The sequence below is a fragment of the Hyperolius riggenbachi genome, chromosome 6 (genome assembly GCF_040937935.1).
Source record: "Hyperolius riggenbachi isolate aHypRig1 chromosome 6, aHypRig1.pri, whole genome shotgun sequence".
NCBI classification, from domain to species: domain Eukaryota; kingdom Metazoa; phylum Chordata; class Amphibia; order Anura; family Hyperoliidae; genus Hyperolius; species Hyperolius riggenbachi.
Genome location: NC_090651.1, coordinates 300,883,592 through 300,896,452, shown reverse-complemented (window position 1 = coordinate 300,896,452; position 12,861 = coordinate 300,883,592). Strand labels below are relative to the sequence as shown.

At 45.0% G+C, this 12,861-nt stretch overlaps 1 protein-coding gene across 7 annotated transcripts in view; it reads left to right on the top strand.

The window, feature by feature from the left end:
• LOC137521650 (galanin peptides-like) overlaps positions 1-12,861 on the top strand; it is a 99,856-nt gene that overhangs the window by 13,749 nt on the left and 73,246 nt on the right. For 4 of the 7 annotated variants that reach the window (XM_068241170.1, XM_068241168.1, XM_068241174.1 and 1 more), the window contains exons 2-3: positions 7,786-7,825; positions 11,486-11,633. The exons of the other annotated variants lie outside the window; for them this stretch is intronic. The gene's annotated coding sequence lies outside the window, so the exon portion shown is untranslated. The remainder of the gene's footprint in view (positions 1-7,785; positions 7,826-11,485; positions 11,634-12,861) is intronic. 7 annotated transcript variants of the gene reach the window in all.

Genomic DNA, 12,861 nt, shown 5'->3' with positions numbered 1-12,861 from the left:
TCTGAGCAAAATCCGAACCTTTCTAGAGGACTATGTAGAAGAGAACGGAGAGTCCGTCAGTTCGCCTATCATCCTATGGGAAGCCCTGAAAGCGACAGTCAGGGGATGCATCATTGGCCTAGCCTCGCATACGAAAAAGCAGAAACAGAAAGACATAGCAGATCTAACTGATAAATTAGATAAAGCTGAGGCTGCCTGGAAAGATAACCCTACTGTCTCCCTCAAAAGGGAAAGAGACTTTCTCCGCACTCAGCTTGATCTTAAATTATCAGACGTGGCCGAAAAGCAACTACGCTGGCAAAAAAAATAAATATTACCGATGGGCCAATAAATCAAACACTTTACTGGCCAATAAATTAAAGCACAGGGTCTATAGGCCCCCTACCTTATCAGTCCGCCTGCCCTCTGGCCAGGTCACCCTAGACCTTCAAAAGATTACACAAGGCTTCCATGATTTCCTGAGCAAGCTTTATGCCCCCCCAGGTCCTCCTCCGGTTTTGCATTCTTTTTAGATTCTATTCATCTCCCACAGATCCCTCCGGACTTAGTAGAAATAACGAGTGGGGATGTCACATCGGAGGAGGTTCTGGAGGCAATTAAGTCTCTTAAGGTTTCAAAAACTCCCGGGCCCGACGGATTCTCAGGACTCTTTTATAAGAAATTTGCAAACGCATTAAGCCCCCTCCTTGTCCCACTTTTTAACGCCTACAAAAAGGGTCATGCCCCACATCCCAGCTCTTTGCAGGCTGATATAGTGATGCTCCCTAAATCCGACCAAGAGCCTTTAGATCCTCAGCACTTTAGGCCTATATCTTTACTGAACATAGACCTCAAATTATTAAGCAAAATATTGGCCTCCCGAGCTAATAGATTTTTGGCAGATATTATCCACAAGGACCAGGTGGGCTTTGTACCGGGTCGCCAGGCCTCGGACGCCACCTTACGAGCAATCCAAATTTTTGAGCTCATGCATCTAAGGAAGATACCAGGCCTGTGCCTCTCTCTTGAAATATACAAGGCTTTTGACCGGGTCTCATGGGAGTATCTATATGCAGTGCTGGATAGATGGGGATTGGGAGGCCCATTCACTTCATGGATCAAAATCTTATATTCTAACCCCACAGCTAGTATACATTATGCGGGTCACTCCTCTCCTTTATTTAAAATTCACAGGGGCACTAGGCAGGGTTGCCCTCTGTCACCCATTCTTTTTATTATGGCCATGGAACCCTTAGCAGCGGCCGTTCGACAGCATAGTGGGATCCGGGGGTGGAGCTAGCGGGAGTACATCACAAATTAAACCTATTTGCGGATGACCTATTACTGTTTATAACCCAACCCCAAACCACCATTCCAGAAGTAATGTCCATATTGAACACATTCTCCGCTGTCTCTGGCCTCCAGATTAACACTAAAAAATCTAAAATACTCAATGTCACCCTAGCCTCAGATACCTGTCAATCCCTCAAAACTCAATATCACTTTACATGGTCAGGCCCTGCACTAGACTATTTGGGAATTAACTTAACTTCCTCATATGACACACTATTTCAACACAATTACTACCCCCTAGCTAAGTCAATAACACAGTTACTATCCCAATGGTCCACTTACGGACTCTCCTGGTTGGGTCGGGTCAATTCCATCAAGATGACACTCCTTCCCAAGCTCCTCTACTATTTTAGGCTGCTGCCGGTCCGGATCCCTTCCCACTTCCTAAGAATGCTGCAGGGCAAACTAAATAATTTCATTTGGGATAACTTCCGCCCAAGGGTCAGTAAGCAGACACTTTATGCCCACAAAAGAGATGGAGGTTTGGGTGTTCCCAACCTCTCTAGCTATTATCAGGCTGCCCAAATAACTCACCTCGTAGACCTGTACAAAGGCTCAAAAATGCCTGCGTGGGCCTTATTCGACATTCCTGGAGCTACTCCTCAGTCCATTCAGACTCCCATTTGGCTACATAAACGATCTCGCCCCCAGAATCTGAGTGCTCTACTACGACACTGTCTGGCGGTGTGGGACACAACACGATACTCCAGAAATTTGATGTCACCCACCCTCCCTCTCCTATCCATCATTGACAACCCCCTTTTTACCCCAGCTTATGACAACCCGGGCAGCTTTAGATGGTGGAGGGACCAGGGCCTAGAGCAAATAAAATCACTGACTAGCAGTGCGGGAATATTATCCTGGGAAGACTTAAGAGATAAATATCAAATCCCTAACGAAGAAAATTCCGATATCTCCAATTAAAACATTGGCTAAAATCGCTCTTCCCGCAGCAAACTCAGTTCCCAATTGTCCTAACTAGATTTGAGAGGCTCTGTGCCCTGGAACCTTTTGCCAGAGGGGTCATCTCGGTTTTGTATGCCCAACTTAACGACCCGCCCTCATCATTTCGTCATGCATATGTTTCAAGGTGGGAATCAGATCTGAAGAGCTCTAAATCTAAAGAGGAGTGGGAGACAATTTGGAGCACGGTTCCCAAACTTTCCTTAAACTTAGCCCTGGTTGAATCAGCCTATAAAGTTTTACTTCGGTGGTATTGGGTACCTGCCAGGCTCCGGCATGTTCCTGGCATGGAATCGGGCCACTGCTTTCGAGGTTGCCAAACCAAAGGTGATATGTTGCATATCTTCTGGGCCTGTCCTATGATATCCAGGTTTTGGTCCAGAATATATAGAATGTTCCAAGTACTATTTGGCAAACAGGTCACCAAAGACCCGTGGTCTGCACTCTTACATTGTAAAATTGATCAGTTGACCAAAACCCAGAACACTCTGGCTAACTTTATCCTGGTGGCGGCCTCCCAGACAGTGGCCCGTGCCTGGCGTACCCAATTTGTCTCTTTCGAGGAAATGAAACACAGGGTCTCCGCATACATGGTCCAAGAACGGATGGCCAGCATGCTGGAAGATAGGGTTGAAGCCCACCATAAAATATGGGATCCGTGGAAGCACTATATCACCTCTACTTCCCATTAAGCAACTGCACAGTATGAATACCTCACACATGTGCGCGAGACAGCTCTAGCCCTCCGTGGAGACCGGAGTCTAGACCTTGACTCCCCACCCCCTTCCTTCCTCCCCCCCCCCCCTTCCTTCGTTTGTTTTGTTTGTGCCTCTTCCCTTCCCCTTCTCTGTTCTGGGGGCTACGGCCCTACTAGTATAAACGTGGTCAGATGTGTTTCTGGCTACATGTGCCTTAACTGAGGACATTTCAGAAGCGCAAGTGTGAAGCCTTGGACTGGCATATTGAGACCACCAGAACCTTGGACATATCTTTTTGCCACATTTTGACCCGTCTGAACTGTTTTGCAAGTATGCATTTATGTTATAATTTGTATTTTGAAAACTTCAATAAAAACTTTGAAACAGAAAAAGGGCACCGCCATAGACTCTAATGCAATTAACGTTAATACGGCGAAAAAAGGATGCCCGATAAATATCGTTAACATTAGAACATTACAGTTAGGGATGCTCAAATCCGAATCCGGGACAAACCCGGATAGTCGCTATCCGGATTTCTCCCAGTAAACCTGGGGGGGGGGGGGGTCAAGCTTACCTGTCTGACGTCTTCTTCGTCCGTCCCTGGCGCCTCCCACGATGCGTTCCACGCGGCGGTCACGTGACTACAAACACTTCCTCCTTCTGGGTTGAAGGAGGTAGTGTTTGCAGTCACGTGATGCGCGTGGACCGCATCGTGGGAGGCGCCAGGGACGGACGAAGAAGACGTCAGACAGGTAAGCTTGACCCTCCCGGCCACCCCGCACAGGTTTACTGGGAGAAATCCGGATAGCAACTATCCCCCGGATTCGGATTTGAGCATCCCTAATTACAGTTTTTGAAGTATGTTATCGTATTAGAAGCTTACAACGTTATAGTTTTTGTGATATTATTTCGTTTGTATGTACAGATTTTACATTATCAAGAATATTATCGTTTTTATGCGTAAAAGGGTGTTTCTGCAGAGGGAGTGGTTAGGGTTAGGTACCACTCGGGCGGCGGTTAGTTTTAGGCGACACCAGGGGGGTGGCGGGGTGGTGGTTAGGGTTAGGCTCCATCAGGGGGTGGTTAGGCACCAGGGTTAGGTGCCACCAGGGGAGTGGTTAGTTTTAGGCACCACCAGGGGAGGGTTCTGTGTGAGAGTAGGGTTGGGTTAAGCTGTATTGTTGAACTACATAACTATTTTTAACATTAGTATATTTTCGTTATTATCTCCCGTCTGTATTTAAAGCTGTATTTATCGTTTACCAAGTTTGACAACGATCGTTTATCGTTATTAAAATTTCGTTATCAATTGGCGCCATTAAGTTATCCAGCCGGGCCCATTTTTCCTGGCGCCCTTTTTTTCATGCACTCCATGCAAGGCTTACTGCCTGGTGAGGATCGGTATCTTATCCCTCGGGGGACATAGTAGGGCTGAGGCTGTACAACGTCATTACCAAAGCATCACCTCCTGGTGTCACCACTTAATGGAAATTTCTAATTAGTTCTAGTGACCAAGATGTAGGAAAATGTTCTTGTTCGGTTTGAGACCCATGAAGAGCAGAACCTGTGTGGTATCGGTCCTTAAAGTGAACCTCCAGACTGAAAATCTACTCAGCAGTACTGAAAAGGCTTGGTGTTTCTTTAACAGTTTCACAGCATCAGAACTTTGTTTTTCTTACCCAAGCCTCATTTTTAGCTGCACAGAAAAAAACTGCCCGGGCATTTTCCCCCTGATGCTGTTAAAAGCATGATGGGATTTCTCATGTTGTTGTTCTTGTTCTGCTGCTTTGGTGCAATTTTTTTTCCTTTTTTTTTTTTAATTTGAGATTTGAAGCCCTCGCGCGCAGCTGGGGGGGGGGGGGTGATCAGGACACAGGATAGTTGGAACTGTGTCTCATGCTCCCTGCCACCTCCTTTCATCCAAAAAGATGGCTGCCCCCATGACAAAGATGACTGCCCCTATGAAACTGTATAACTGAGGAAAAAGATCATCTGTCTGAGAAATAAATATACATTTGCACCCATCAGAACTTCCATGTATAAATCTTTATTCAATACACCTAAATACACAACAAATATATTAAAAAAAATTAAAATAAGAACACAGACATTGGGGGTCCTGGTATAACACACCAAATCACAATGAAACCAATTAGGTATCTACAATAATATATTGCAGCACGGACAAAAATTATTTATATAAACACCAATCAACCTAGTGTGAACTAGACAACTTGTGTGTCCACTTATAAGTGTCACAAATACACACTCCATATAAATCAATATGTCACAACAACACCGCTGTATAGTCGATATCTACAAAATCTACAACCTCTTGTCAATCCTATCTATAAACAGCGCTCCCACGCCTACCACAAACAGCCCTGCAGTTGCACGTTGCCTGTAAATATCAAGTGATTATTGTACAAGATGAATAATTACCTACTCTGTGCATCTGTGATCCACGAGACCCCCAAGTGCCCCTCCACGTGTATCGCGGCGTAGCCGCTTTATCAAGAGCTCTTATAGCTGTTTATACTGCAGGCAACTATTCCAGGCTACCTATACTGGGGGCAACTATTCCTGGCTACCTATATTGTGGGAAACTATCCAGGCTACCTATATCAAGCAAGGAATATAGAGGGTGACAAAAAATGTCCAGCATTCCACCCGGCTTCTATGCGTATCACGTCTCGCATGCGGCCTATTGGACGCATTGCAAAAGACTCACTAGCATGCACTTCCTCCTTCAAGCCGGAAGGAGGAAGTGCGTGCTAGTGAGTCTTGCAACGCGTCCAATAGGCCGCGTGCAAGACGTGATACGCATAGAAGCCTGCAGCATTGTGGGAAAGTAACCCCTCATTTCCCAGCTGCACACCTGAGGCAATTAAGCTTCATTTTAATGACGAATTCAAGTAGCTCACTACTTGTGAGCACATCCCTGGCTGCCATTATCTTTAAGTTGGGCCACAGCTGCTAGTTTGTGTGCTTTCTACCTTAGCCACCTATCAAGGATCTGCGCCTGGATGACATTTTTTAATGTAGCATCCTTTTATTCATCCCTAAATTCTCCCCCTAGTGTTGGCATCGCTTGCTGCACGCGTGAATCACGTGATGCAGGAAGAGGCGCCAGGCAGTAGGGGAGAGCTGAGCAGTGACACAGGAAGTTTATAGACATCGGTAGACTCTGCGGCGGAGCAGGTAAGATAAACAGCACGTCTTCCAGCTGCGCTATACTCTGCATGTGGCTATCTATGCTGGGGGCAACTATTCTAGGCTATCTTTGCTGGGGGCAACTATGCCAAGCTACCTATATTGCGGGCAACTATTCCAGGCTACTTATAATGCGGGCAACTATTCCAGGCTACTTATACTACTGCGGGCAACTATTCCAGGCTTCCTTTACTGCAGGCAAGTATTCCACGTTACCTATACCGGGGGCAAGTATTCCAGGCTACCTATACTGCGCGCAACTATTTCAGGCTATCTTTGCTGGGGGCAACTATGCCAAGCTACCTATATTGCGGGCAACTATTCCAGGCTACTTATACTACTGCGGGCAAGTATTCCAGGCTACCTATACTGCAGCCAAGTATTCCACGCTACCTATACCGGGGGCAAGTATTCCACGCTACCTATACCGGGGGCAACTATTCCAGGCTACCTATACTGCGGGAAACTATTCCAGGCTACCTATACTGGGGGCAAGTATTCCAGGCTACCTATACTGGGGACAACTATTCCAGGCTACCTATACTCCGGGCAACTATTCCAGGCTACCTATACTGCGGGCTAGTATTCCAGGCTACCTATACTGGGGGCAAGTATTCCAGGCTACCTATACTCCGGGCAACTATTCCAGGCTACCTATACTGCGGGCAAGTATTCCAGGCTACCTATACTGCGGGCAAGTATTCCAGGCTACCTATACTGCGGGCTACTATTCCAGGCTACCTATACTGCGGGCTACTATTCCGGGCTACCTATACTGTGGGCAAGTATTCCAGGCTACCTATACTGCGGGCAACTATTCCAGGCTACCTATACTGGGGGCAACTATTCCTGGCTACCTATATTGTGGGAAACTATTCCAGGCTACCTATAACAAGCAAGGAATATAGAGGGTGACAAAAAATGTCCAGAATTCCACCGGCTTCTATGCGTATCACAACTCGCATGCGGCCTATTGGATGCATTGCAAACGACTCACTAGCACGCACTTCCTCCTTCAAGCCGGAAGGAGGAAGTGCGTGCTAGTGAGTCTTGCAACGGGTCCAATACGCCGTGTGCAAGACGTGATATGCATAGAAGCCTGCAGCATTGTGGGAAAGTAACCCCTCATCTCCCAGCTGCACACCTGAGGCAATTAAGCTTCATTTTAATGACGAATTCAAGTAGCTCACTACTTGTGAGCACATCCCTGGCTGCCAATGTGCCATTATCTTTAAGTTGGGCCACAGCTGCTAGTTTGTGTGCTTTCTGCCTTAGCCACCTATCAAGGATCTGTGCCTGGATGACATTTTTTAATGTAGCATCCTTTTATTGTTGGACATACTAAACCCCCAGTTTGACCTTATGTTCAACTCTGGGATTCTACTGATATACTTTAGAATTGTATTGCTTACCACTTAGGGGAGTTTGGAAAACACTTTTCCAGGAAGAGCTTGTTGACCCTTTTGGATATAATTGATATTTTTATCATGCACACATCTTGTTCTTACAAAACCAGATTGCAATAAGTAGTGCTATGTATCCTTTCAAATGACCCCACTATTTCTGCTTCATTATCCAGGCATCATCACATCACTAATCAGGTGCAGCTAAGGATGAATGTGAGTCAGCAATGCGAGAGGCTACACACACTCAGATGTGTTATATTTAGGGCTCTTTCACATTAGGGCAGATTTTCTGCGTTTCAACGCAAAGGATAAAGTTTGCGTTACCCAAGGTGAAATGAAAGTCCATAGACTTTCATTTTAGCTTTCACATATAACGCAGCCTTTTTGTGCGTTGCGTTCCACTGCACCCAGGCGCAGTTTTTTGGCCAACGCTAGCTTTATGCGTTACAATGTTAGTCAATGTAAAACGCACACTATGCGCGTTTTTAATCCGTTAACGCAGGCAATCAGTCCCAGAATGCAACAGAGGAACAATGTAGAAAGTTGACAACTAAAAGAAAAAAAAATTACCTGCGTTTTTCTATGTGCAGTAACGGATTGAAAACGGATTAAAAACGCACACTCACTGCAGTGCAACGCATATCAAAACGCAGTAAAAGGCATACAACAAAACGTATGCTTTGAGCGTTCTCCAACGCAAGCTCTGATGTGAAAGAGCCCTTATGGTTTAGTCTGGGGACGTTAAAGCAAAGCCAAAGTGAATATAAACATTTTATCTATAGTCCCAATTTGTATTTAAAAGTTCAAATCTATATCTGTGTTTAAAAGTTCAAATCTGTATTTAAATCTATATTTTATCTCAGGTACATTAACCCTTTCTGGACCGGCTGCCTTAAAGAAAACCTGAACTGAAAATTAAAAGTCAAAATAAGCATACACAAGTCATACTTACCTTCCATGTAGTCTACTCCTCAGTGTCTTTCTCCTGTCCCGCGTTCTGTTTGTTCACTATGATCAAGGGAATTTTCCGTCCTCCATTTTGAAAATGGCCATTACCTATAACAGCTTTCTGGTCAGCACACAGTTAAACTGTAACATCGCCCACTTGAGCCATAGGGAAACATGGACATTACCTGGTACATCAGTTTTCCTCTCAGCTATAACTGACAGCAACTGATATTTTACTGACAGCAACTGATATATTTCAGATCTGACAAAATATTGTCAGAACTGGAAGGGATCATTGTCAGAAGAAAATGGTGAGCTTCTGAGAGGAACTGATGGCAAGGTGACTATGCAATGTTCATTTGAAGTTACCTCATGTGTTTATTTTAAATATTTTTACTCAGTACAGGTTCTCTTTAAAGAAAACCTAAACTGAAAATTAAAAGTCAAAATAACCATACACAAGTCATACCTACCTGCTGCGTAGTCTACTCATCAATCTCTTTCTCCTCTCCTGTGTCCTGTTTGTCCATTGTGATCATTGTAATTCTCCGTCCTCCATTTTGAAAATGGCCATTACCCCATAACAGCTTCCTGGTCAGCACACAGTTAAACTGTAATATCGCCCACTTGAGCCATAGGGAAACATGGAAACATTAGTTCTCCTCTCAGCTGTAACTGACAGCAACTGATATATTTCAGTTCTGACAAAATGTTGTCAGAACTGGAAGGGATCATTGTCAGAAGAAAATGGTGAGCTTCTGAGAGGAACTGATGGCAAGGTAACTATGTAATGTTCATTTGAAGTTACTTCATGTGTTTATTTTAAATAATTTTACTCAGTACAGGTTCCCTTTAAGGACCAGGCGTTTTTGCATGTGGGGTAGTCAGGCAGCTGGATCCCTAATGGGGCTAGCTGGGCATAGTGTCCCTCTTGTAGGCAGTAGCCAGCAGCCTTCACTCACCTCCCAGACTCTAGCGATGAGCAACTGTAACCATCTCCGCTCTGGCCAGCATCCCCGCTTGTACTTCTGCTAAGTTCCGGGTCGCGGCTTGATGACGTCATCAAGCCGGGATCTGGCACTTACGTCTGAGCAAGCAGGGATGCCAACCAGAGCGGAGGGGAGCGTCGATTGCCGGGGGAACCTCAGGAAGGTGAGTGGATCCTCTTCTTCCCCCCACCAGCGCCGCATCAGTAACGGGGATCACTTCAAGCCGCCACGATCGTAGTGATCATGTGATCAGCAGCCATACGCGATGGCTCCTGGTCAGTTAGGGGAGATGTCAGCTGTCATATGACAGCTTAATCTCCCCTCTCAGGTGTGCACGATTGTGGCGGGAGCGGAAACGGCATGCAGCGTAAATCCTACACCGCATCAGGCTTAGACAGCCACAAGTGCGGCGTAGGATTTGCATGCGGCGGTGCTCAAAAGGTTAAAGTGACACTGAAGCGGAGAAAAAAACCTTATGACATAATTAATGGTATGTGTAGTATGGATAATTAATAGAACATTAGTAGCAAAGAAACAAGTCTCATATTGTATTTTCAGTTATGCAGCTTTTTTTTTTTAGAACATTGCATCATTCTCTAATATTTGCAGTTTACAAACTCCACACTGTATCTTTGACTATGAAACAGAGCAGAGCTAATGACCCCTTGAACTGTCCTGCAGAAAAACCTTAAACAAACAAGAGACTGTGAGAGACAGATTGAGATAAGTGCTTTAGAAAATAGCACTGTAACCGAGCAAGTTTGGTTGGAAAACTGACGTTTCTTAACTCTTCCTGTACGGGAAACAATGAGACTCATATCTGTGCTACTAATGTTCTATTTCTTAGCTGTACTATACATACAAATCATTATATCATAAGTTTATTTTCACTTCAGATTCCCTTTAAGGTAGGTTTTTTTTAAAAAATATTTTTCAACTTTTATATAGCCAGACCTACTGAACTTGTTATCTGCTCCCTGCTTTCAGATGTGTCTTTCTCAGCCACACTATTTAAAGGAGAATTGTAACATCCTAAAACAGAAAAGTTAGATACTTACCTAAGAGGAGGGGAGGCTCTGGATCCCTTAGAGCCTCCCTGTTCCTCTCTGCATCACCTTGTTCCACTGCTGGCCCTCCTTCAAATCTCCCACTGGCAGCATCTTCGGGTCTCTGAGTACTTTCAAAGATGAGCCGCTCCGTACTACGCACGTGCCATTCCGTCGATGGTCTTCAGAAGTACTTGGTGACCCAAGTACATCCGCGGCCTTCCAAGGAGACCCGAAAGTCTCTTCGACATTAAAGTTGGAGGCTGGAAAGAGGGGCCCAGACGCAGAGAGGGACCAGAAGGCTCTAAGGCAGTGTCATGATCTCTTCCGCCTGGCGACTTTTGTGAACTTTATGGACTTCTTCTGTTCACCAGCAGATGTCCCCTCTCACTTCAAGAACATTTTGCAGTGTTCATGAAGACTGCGGGTTAACAGAGGAAGTCTATAAAGTTCACAAATGTCACCAGGCCGAACAGATTGTGACACTGCCTTAGAGTCTTCCGGTCCCTCTCTGCGTCTCTTCGTTCCACCACTGGGCCCCTGTTCACCGCTGGGCCCCTGTTCATGAAGACTGCAAAATGTTCTTGAAGTGAGAGGTGACATCTGCTGATGAACAGAGGAAGTCCATAAAGTTCACAAATGTCACCAGACAGAACTGATCGTGACAGGCAGCCTTTCTCTACCTTTTTATCCTGGAGGAACCCTGCAAATCATTCTTGGATCTCAAGGTACCCCTGTATTTCTTTTGCAGGAAGCATGGACTTTAAAGTGGATCTGGTGGTTTATTTCACTATTCCCTATTACAGTGGTCTTCATTATACTGTCTTCGTATTCTAGAGCTTTCTATTAATTTTCTCATTTTTATTCTGACCCCCAATTTCTGTTTACAGTACACCGTATTATATGCACGCTATCATACTTCCCCAACCCCCACGATGGAGGAAAATGCCCTGAAGAGTACTCAATGAACCTCTGTGTTCCAGGGAACTTGGTTAAGAAAGCCTAGTATAAGGGATCCAGAGCCTTCCCTCCCCTTAGGTGAGTAACTTCTTCTTTTTCAGGATGTTACATTTGTCCTCAGGGCCCCAAGATATAAACTCTTTCCCAGGGAAATATGCGTAGGTGGATGACCCCTTGCTAACAAGTAACACTTACAGCAGGACAATTCTAGAAACGTATTTATTTGTAGTGGTAGGCCGAGATTTTGCATATGCGAAATTCGCAATTACGCATTGTAATCGTAATGTGAAATTTCAGGGAATATCTTAATTAATTTCGTATGTAATAGTAATATTTCATAATTTTGCGTAATTTTTCGCAAAATGTTCGCATAATTACCCACTATTCTTCTTAACATGTGTAGCAATTTTGGTGTCAATAGCATGTATGGGGGCTTTGCTATTCACTGCTAAAGTCAGCATAAACTTACGTAAAAATTACGCTAAATTTTACACGAAATTACATATGACTTACGAAATCAATTGAATTTACAAATCGTAATTACGTATAGGCTGTAGGGGCCATCGGGGCTGGGTAGTAGATGGGAGGTACATTTCCCCGGTATTTGAACTATGGTCACTTTAAAACCTTGCGTGGTCCTAGGAAAGGAGTCCGGATTTTGGCAGCAAGCAGTTGCTGCTTGTTTTTTTTCTTTTCAGGGCCGGACTCCTGGGATGGGAGGGAAGGAAGGGCGGGCCTTCCCATCCCACCTAGCTACACACCTGGTTGTCAGTGGGGCTGAGAGCCTCACTAATATGGTATTGATGAGATGCAAATTTATGCATAAGAAGCAGCCTCACAGGCAGTCTGAGGAGAGGTGTTGGAGGAGTAGCATGTCTGCTACGGAATCTCCTGACAAGGAATATTGGAGCACTTGATGGAAGCCAAACCATACCCTGGTCTGTTGTTAGTATGGTATTGGCCTGATGAAAACTGAACTTTGTTTGAACCTGCTGGACTTTATATTACCAAGCTGAAGTAAGCTGACTGTTTATTTTCCACTTGTTACTGCTGAACTGAAGCTGTTTTTCTTCTACTGCACAATAAACGGACTTTGTTTTATACATCTGTGTACTGCGTGCTGGCTGTGACCCCTCTAAACTTCACAACTGGTGCTCGGATGCGGGCAGCGCAGCACTGCAGGAAAAAGTTCAGTTTAAAAAGTGACATTTAAAGGGCCAGTCTCCTTGTCTGCATGATGGAGGAATTGGTGAAACAAATGGCCTTAGCAACTGTGCAGCTGCAGCAGAGCATGGTGTCTCAGCAG